Below are 8787 nucleotides of genomic sequence, written 5' to 3' on the forward strand. Positions count from 1 at the left end.
AAAGGAACCAATGAAAGGACATCGCTATGAGAATTTGGAGGATATTCAACGTGCTGTAACGGCGGTGTTAAAGAGTTTAACTTCTGGAGGCTTCCAGGAGTGCTTCCAGAAATGGAAAAAACTTTGGATCAAGTGTATTAGACTCGGAGAAGAGTACTGTGAAGGCATGGGTGCATAAATCATTGTAAATACTAAATACATATTTTAAAATTAAAAATTCTCGTTATTTAATTGCCACACCTCGTATGTTATTTAGCTAAGCAGGAATTACCTTTTAGGGGACATAACGAAAATAAATATTCAGTTAATAAGGGAAATTATATACAGTTATTGATTTCTAGCCAAGAATTTGATCCATTATTACAAGAACATTTAGATACTTCTACTATTTTTGAGGCACTTCTGTTTCTATACAAAACGATTTAATAAATTCTGTTGCTGATGTTATTAAACATGAAATTTTTAATGAAATTCAAAATACACAATACGTGGCAATTATGCTTGACGAAACAACTGATATAAGTAATAAATCTCAATTATCGACAGTACTGAGATATTTTTCACAAAACGAAAATAAAATTGTTGAACATTTTCTTGGATTTGATGATATGAGTGCTGACAAAACTGCATCCTCTTTATTTAATCACATAAATCAAGTGGTAGACAAATTTAAAATTGAAAACAAATTAGTGGCACAAACATATGACGGGACCGCAGTAATGTCTGGCCATTTAAACGATTTACAAAGTAAAGTTTTAGAAAAATATCCAAAAGCTATGTACTCATTGTTATGCGCATGTTATTAATTTAATACTTCAACAATCATTAGAATGCAACAAGGAACTTAAAATATTTTTTCGAGGTCTTAATTCTGCCTGTATTTTTTTCTCATTCTCCTAAAAGACTAAAAGCACTTTCAGAATTTATGACTAAAAAATTACCCACATTGGCTACTACTCGTTAGAACTTTACTTCACGATTAGTTCATACAGTTCATAATCATCGAACATCATTGGTTGATTTTTTTATTTTTATCTATGAAAGTGGCGATTTTGATAATGTTACTGGAATGACAGCAAAAGGATTTGCAAACTTTCTTCAAGAAAACAAAAACATTTTTATTATAAAAATATTATCTAATCTTCTTATTTTTACAGACGTATTGTTCAATATTTTACAATCAAAAAATATTGATATTTTATTTTGTAGTCAAAAAATACTTGATTTTAAAAACCAATTAAACCAAGAAAGGGAAAATTTTGATAGTCTATGGGCGTCATTTACTGAAAATTCTAACAAACTTCTTGTAAGCAATCGCAGTCAGAAACACAGAAATCGACAAAAAAGATTATTATAGACGTCTTTATTTTGAAATTATCGACAACATACAAATGCAAATTGATATTCGTTTCAAATCGTTTGAAAAATTGCAATATTTTGATTTACTAAATCCTACTAAAATAAAATGTTTTGCAAAAAAAAGATAATTTTCCATCCAATTAACTTAAAAATTTGCAAGATATTTATGGTGATTTTTTCAATTATGGTAAACTACAAAATAAACTTCATGTTTGGTACACCTTAAATGAATCAGCCGATAAAAGTCCTATCGAAATTATGAATTATCTTTCTGAAATGAGCTTAAATAGTGGATTTTCTGAGGGGTATATAAATTAGCACAATTAATATCTACTATACCAACAACAACCGCTTCAGTATAGAGATCATTTTCATCGTTAAAAAGAATCCATACATATTGTCGTTCAACTCAAACACAAGAAAGAATGAACAACTTAAGTATAATATCTATCGAAAAAGAATTGGTTTTCAAATTAAGAGCAAACAGAAATAAGTTTTATGAAGATATTATAAACCAATTTATTAAGAAAGAGAGAAGAGTAGAATTTGAATTCAAGTAAAAATCAGTTAAGAAGTTTATCCATTTGTACAAAAAAGTTTTGTATTTTATTTAATTTTTAAAATTTATATTTAGTTTATAGATATTTTATGGTTTTAAAAATTTAAAAAGTATGTAAAATAAATAATCTTAATAATATGTTAATAGTTTATGAGAATTTGTTTTCTATAAAGGGGGTTTTCTTAATAAATCACACATTAACGCCTGACGCCGAAAGTCAGGAAACGCCACTGATTATTTTTTAAATCTGTAAAAAAAATAGTTGGTTTTATTAAATCATATGTATTTATGTCCGATGATGAACCAGCATTTTACAATGCTTGGTGTTCTGTTATGGGTCCAGTTTCAAAACAACTATTATGTACATGGCATGTACTCAGAAGTTGGAACAAGAATATATCTAAAATACATTGCCATGAAAAAAAAGCTATAGTTTTTAAAACATTAAAATCTTTATTATATGAAACTGATAAAAAAGCATTTAATATTGAATTATTAAAAATATTAAATTACCTCAGAAGTGATTTAGACACTGCTGATTTTTGTAATTATTTTGTTGTAATTTTTATATGTAAAATTGGAATTTTTTAATCGGAAATATGTTGGTATTAATACTAACATGTTCTTAGAAGCCCTTCATAAAAGTATCAAATATTGTTATTTAGAAGGTAAACAATCTAGAAGACTGAATTCATCAATAAATGCATTATTGCTACTAGTTAAAGACGAATTCTTCGAAAGGGCCATCAAAATTACTAAACAAAAAAAGTCATTCAAATTACTAAAAATTATATCTAGTCATAATAAAAGTGTAAATATTTCATCAAACATGATTACTGAAATTGAACCAAATATATGGATAGTTACTTCTGAAATTGAATTAAATATAAAATATGTTATTGAAAAATGTAATGTTATTTGTGATAATTGTATTTTACGTTGTCATTCTTGTAATATCTGTGTCCATACATTTAAATGCTCATGCATAGATAATGTTTTATATTTTAATACCTGTAAACATATACATGCAATTGCCAAACTTAATGTTGTCATGAATATCAAACATGAAAATAATGTAATACCCTTACCAGCTGTTTATGAAAATATTATACTTGGGAGCACTGCTAGAATATCTTCATCAACATCTTTAACTGATGAAATTAATACAAAAATGGAGATAATAATTGGTATGCACAATCGAGCTGAGCTATAAATGAAGAAAGTCAAAATCATATTTTAAAACATTGTAATAAAATAATTGAATTACTTACAAATGAGTCAAAACCTATGCCAATAAATAAGAATACAGTTAAAATAAAAAAAAAATATTGAAAAACAACCACGTTTCTTCACTAAGAATAAAAGTAATAAGCATGAATTTCCTCAATTGTCTTCGAGTGAAGGTAATATAATAAGAAAATGTTCATTCATCTGACGATCACTCTTACAGTATTAATAAAAAATGAATTTCTAAATATTATTGTTGAATTGTATATTACTTATATTATGTGAATTTGCGTATTGACAATTGTGTATTATTAAATTTTAAATGACGATCGTACATTATGCGAATTTACGAATTGTGTATTATTATATTTTATTAAATGATGATCGTAGTATATAAAGTATATTTATTTAACTATTACAATTTAAATTTACTATTATCAATATTATCCTTATCACATTATATTAGCTGCAGAAAAGGGGCCAAACATAAGCAATATTATACACGGAAACAAACATTTTTTTCTTGCGAAGATGCATTCGTATCGTGAGTTCTATAAAAAAATTAATTGAATTAGTATATTAAGAATTATTGAGCATTCAAATTGTCTAGTTTTTATATTATTATTATGTTTGTGTTTCTTTTATAAATATTTTTTGGTACCTATTTGTGTCTTATGTAAAATGAATTATATAATAAACTATAAATAATTATAATAAATACAGTGTCCCACGGAGATCTGTCAAATTAAATAATGAAATCACTTATGTTCTAATACTTCTAATCAATATTTTTATAAAATGTCTTTTAAATATAATTCATAGACACTTGCATTACATTTTTAGTATACATTTTTTATTTTTCATTTTTAATACCGAAAATAAAAAATATTCAAAATAACCAATTTGAAAATCTGATTTAAAAAATAATTGAGATGGTAAAAAGAATTTTTTAGTCAAGTGGCTGATTTTTTACAATTTTTTTATATATCAATATTCTCGTTGGGTAAATTACGATCTAGTTTATGTTAGAAACATTATAATTTCAAAAAATATAATTTTTTTATTGTGTTACATAAACTAGAATTTACTGTACGAGAATATTGTTATTTAAAAAAGTTGTAAAAAATTAGCCACTCGACTTAAATAAATGTTTTTACCATCTAATTTTTTTTTAATTAGATTCATAAATTGGCAATTTTGAATATTTTGGAAATTTTTTTATCAATTTTTTAGTTTTTATTTTCAATATTAAAAAAATTAGCGCAAGTGTCTATGAATTATATTCAAAATAATTTTTTTTAAAATATTGATTATAACAAAAGTTATTTCATTGTCAGATCTTTGTGGAACCCCGTATTTTATTAAACATTAATTTTAATAAATATATCTGTAATTATAATTTCAATAGTGAAACTAATTCGATTATTTTAATAATCATTTTCATTCCATTACTCCCATCACTATAGTTAAATCATACTTATACATAATGAAAACTTTAAAAATTTAAAAATTTAAAATTAATAAAAATATAATTTTAATTACCTTTTGCCGTCTAATTGTGGTGTACTGCTTGTGTCTTTGTGCCACGCATTAAAATGTGTCCATAAAGATGATTTAGATCCATTGTTCATCAACACAGAATCACAAAGTAAACAGTTTGCCGAATCATTGGACTTATTGCGTTTAAAATACTGCCATGTTTTACTAGTAGGAGTCATGAAAAAAAAAATTTTTTTTAAAAAAAATTAGAACAAGAAGTTTTTTCGACGAATCCTACGGAACGGCACCCGGGGAGTGTTTTCGGTCATTTGGAAGTGGGTCAAAAAATCGATACTTATGGAGTTATTATTATTTTTTTTGAAATTTTTAAAAAAAATATAAAAAAATTAATTTCTCCGGAAGTATTGGTTTTTCAACCTCACTCCAAAGGACCGAAATACTTTATGGGTGCCGTTTTATAGGATTCGTCGATACAATCAACGGGTACAACAATAATATATGTTTCTAGATTTAATTATAAAAATAATTGTTGTACAAACTCTAAATGATTTGTTTTGTGCCTCAAATTTTAATTGTTATTGTAAAAATATTGTTGAAGAGCAGCATTATAGAATTTATTTATTTATTTAAAAATAAAATAATTATAAGTTCATTTGGCTTAAAATAGGTTTCCAAAACACCGATTTACCCATAGTTTACCTATAGTATACCTATAAGTATCTACATTTTACTCTAAAGTTTTATTCATACCAACCCAACGTACAACATACTTATTTAAGTCATATTACGCAACAGATATTGTAATAAAACAATTTAGTTTTTACTAAAATTAAATGAATAAGATACTTGTTCAACAAACTTATTTATTGACATAATATAATTTTAAAAAAAACTTAAAAATGGATTCCTTTACATGACAATATAACTAAAATGAAAAAAAATTTTTTGAGTCAGAACTTTGTTAAACTTTTTACATATTTTCGAAAATGTTACCCTGTTCTTGGACTAGTTTACTAGTCTCTTGGGGCCATTTACGAACTGGTTGGTATCGTTAAAATTGATACGTTGCCATGGTTGCCAATGAGAATTATCTTCAGTTGAAATTGATGACTGTGTAGAAACTGATGCTGGTGTGCTTGAATACTGTGTAGAAGTTGTAGGCTCATTATTCATAATTTCTTTGTATAAAATTTCTGGAAATTTTATTTTTGTCCTCATTTTTTGTGCTCTAGATAAAGACTTCAAATCAGGTACCTAATAGACTTTTTAAAAACATTAAGTCTTCATTGTCTTTTTATTCACTTTGAAGTAATTTTATTTATTTTTCCTCAAGATTTAACAACTCTTGTCTGAAATTGCCCATTGATGTTTTAGTTTTTTTGCCGTTTGGGTTGTATGCATGGGTTTTTCTCTTTTGTGGTTTTCCGTAGATTGAATAATGTCGTTATCATCTTCACATATTTCTTCTACGCTATTTTCGTCAACATTGAATAGAGAAAAATCGACGGAAGTGTCTTGTGAAGCATTTTCGACGGAGTTTCTTGCGCTCTGTGTCAAGTTTGTAGTACGAGGACGAGTTTGCATTGTATCCTTTAAATAATTTAAGCATGGAAATAATGGCCACGCGGAAGTGGTTACTTCGTCAGCACCAGCCCCCTGATGATAATTTTTTTTAGTTCAGCTTGATAATAATCTCTGATGTTTTTCCATTTAGTTTTTAATGTAATGTCCTACCAATCCTATTCCCCGTGTGTTTGCGGCGTCGCGCGCGGTGAAGTCGGTGTGTCCGTAAATAGGCGGCGCGGCTATCGTTACGTTCTTTATGGTTATGTTACGTAACGCCGGTTTTTCCGTTATAGCTCGCAAACCACGTTTTTGTCGTGTGGTGTCGGAAACGTTTTGCGAGTCGCAAAATGGGGGGTTGATGGTGGTAGTTAGTGGTAAGGTAATAATATATTTCACTTACCGGTGATTCCAGTTCGGGGAGCCAATTTGACGCGTACCTACGGTTGTCACTATGTGATGGTGAGGTCGCGTCGGATGGTGGTTGAACGGCACACGGGGAGCACGGGAGAAAAATAAATAAAAAAAACATAAGTCTTTGGGTACGAAGGGGTGGCTTTATTTGTAGGCGAATGATACAAACAAAAAAAAACACCAATGTGAAAAAAAAAAACGAAGTAGATTCAAGTGTATGGAAGTGGGCATGGTACGGCGAGGGGCGTTGTGTCGCGTACGATGCGGTGGAAATGACTAATTAGTCTAGGGCCGGTTCGCGGTCGCGTCGGGTCCGACGTTCCGACGCGGATCGTCGCGCGTCGGCGTCGTCCGTCGTCAACTTGTGATTGAGAGAGGGCTTACGGCGAGGCTATCCGCGCAAATGCCGTTTGAATTCAAATAAACTACCGTTAATAAACTATATTTAGAAAGGTACACTAAATGACACAATCTTATCTTCAATAATAATAATGCAATTACGATATCAAATAGGACTGGGGTCATTATTTACCCCCCGCGCGTTATTAAAGGCTAGTAAGAAACAACTACTTTTTTCTAGTGAAGTTGATAACACAATGTCCACAATTTTACGTATAGTTAAATATAGATCCCAAATTGGCTGACCTAATCAAAGTTATCATTTCGGATGTTGATTGTTTAATTTTTCCTGCGTTAATATGGTCCATAGTAAGCAGACAAGGTTTATTGTTTTTTGATCCATAATCAAAACCATATATTCTATCATTTAATATTTCTAACGAAAAAAGTTTCAATTCTTTAATATACTAATATAAGCCTATGACTCTATCCACAGGGCAAGCTTAATCAATATTCTTAGGGAATTTAAGTTCCTAAAAAAAGCTAATTAATCTTGTAGAGGCAAGTATAAATGGAACAAAGATTAAAGTAAAGCTAGCAAATATGTTATCACAACCAGTGGAAGTGGTGACAGGCTTAAGATAAGGGGATAGTCTTTGTTTTGCCGTAATTGGGTCCCTCATATATGTACATTTTTTTTCAATTAAAGGTCTTATCTTTTCCAATAGCTCACCAAAGGTATCTGCATCCATTCGTAGATAATTTTTATAATCAACGGCTGAACTTATTTTAAGTTCTGCTACTAAGTGATCATGGCAAAATTGATCCCTCTTCTTTAGCCATTCCTTCATCCACACCCTCTGCTTTCTTTTCCGCTTTACTTTTTTCTTTTCCGTCAAACAAGCAATCACTACCGCCGCACAAGTATCATCGGTGTCAGACATATTAATATATTTTTCTATAATATGTACTGAATATATTTTGACAAGATCAAAAATTGAACTGAAGTCGGCACAAGCCATTTGAACCTGTGTGTCCAAAGTTTGTACAAACATCATATTTGCACAAAAACAGAGGTTGCGCAAATTTGTTTGACGTGTATGGGGGCCTTTACACACAAAGACATTTGTTCGATGCGAGATATATCACAAGTTTCATCTGCCAAAATAGTAAAAAATGTTGATAGGTTTACTTTCAACACAATTTCTTTTTGAATAAGAGAACCGCATATTTGTATTATTTCATTTTGAATTATGGGACTAATGTAAACCGATTTCCCCGATGAATTCATCAAATGACTTTTTAGTGTTAAATCACCAACTTAATGCTCAATATCTTAACAAAGCTCGAAAGTTACAGTCATTATTATCTTTTTCACAATTAAAAATAGGGCTACTATTGTTGTGACCTCTCATTGCTAACTTTTGACGACCACAAAAAAATAATAGTTTCTATTATTGGAATTAATTTTAAGCGATTTTCGTTAACTTGAGCTTTTTTAAAAGAATCTACTTGTGAAGCTACATATAATGTATTATTTTCTATTATTTTAAAAAACTCATCCGCTCTTAACGTTGACAATTTATGATAGTAAGCATTTGAGTGCGTTGTAAAACATTCGAGAGAATTTTTCCAATTAATAAATGGTTTATTAACTAATGTACCAACTTTTACAGAGCTACCTTTTCCCGATGTTTAATTTGAAAACAATACACACATTTTACAAAACGCACCTTCTATATTTGTTAAATATACTAACCAGGAAAAACGAGTTTAAATTTTAATTTTCTTTTTGAAACTATCGGAAAGTTGTATAAGTATGAGGC

At 29.0% G+C, this 8787-nt stretch overlaps 1 pseudogene; it reads right to left on the minus strand.

Annotated features, from left to right (window-relative positions):
* Positions 1–5650: 5650 nt before the first annotated feature.
* Positions 5651–7905, minus strand: LOC132925773 (uncharacterized; annotated as a pseudogene).
* Positions 7906–8787: the final 882 nt, after the last annotated feature.

This window comes from Rhopalosiphum padi, chromosome 3 (assembly GCF_020882245.1).
Source record: "Rhopalosiphum padi isolate XX-2018 chromosome 3, ASM2088224v1, whole genome shotgun sequence".
NCBI classification, from domain to species: domain Eukaryota; kingdom Metazoa; phylum Arthropoda; class Insecta; order Hemiptera; family Aphididae; genus Rhopalosiphum; species Rhopalosiphum padi.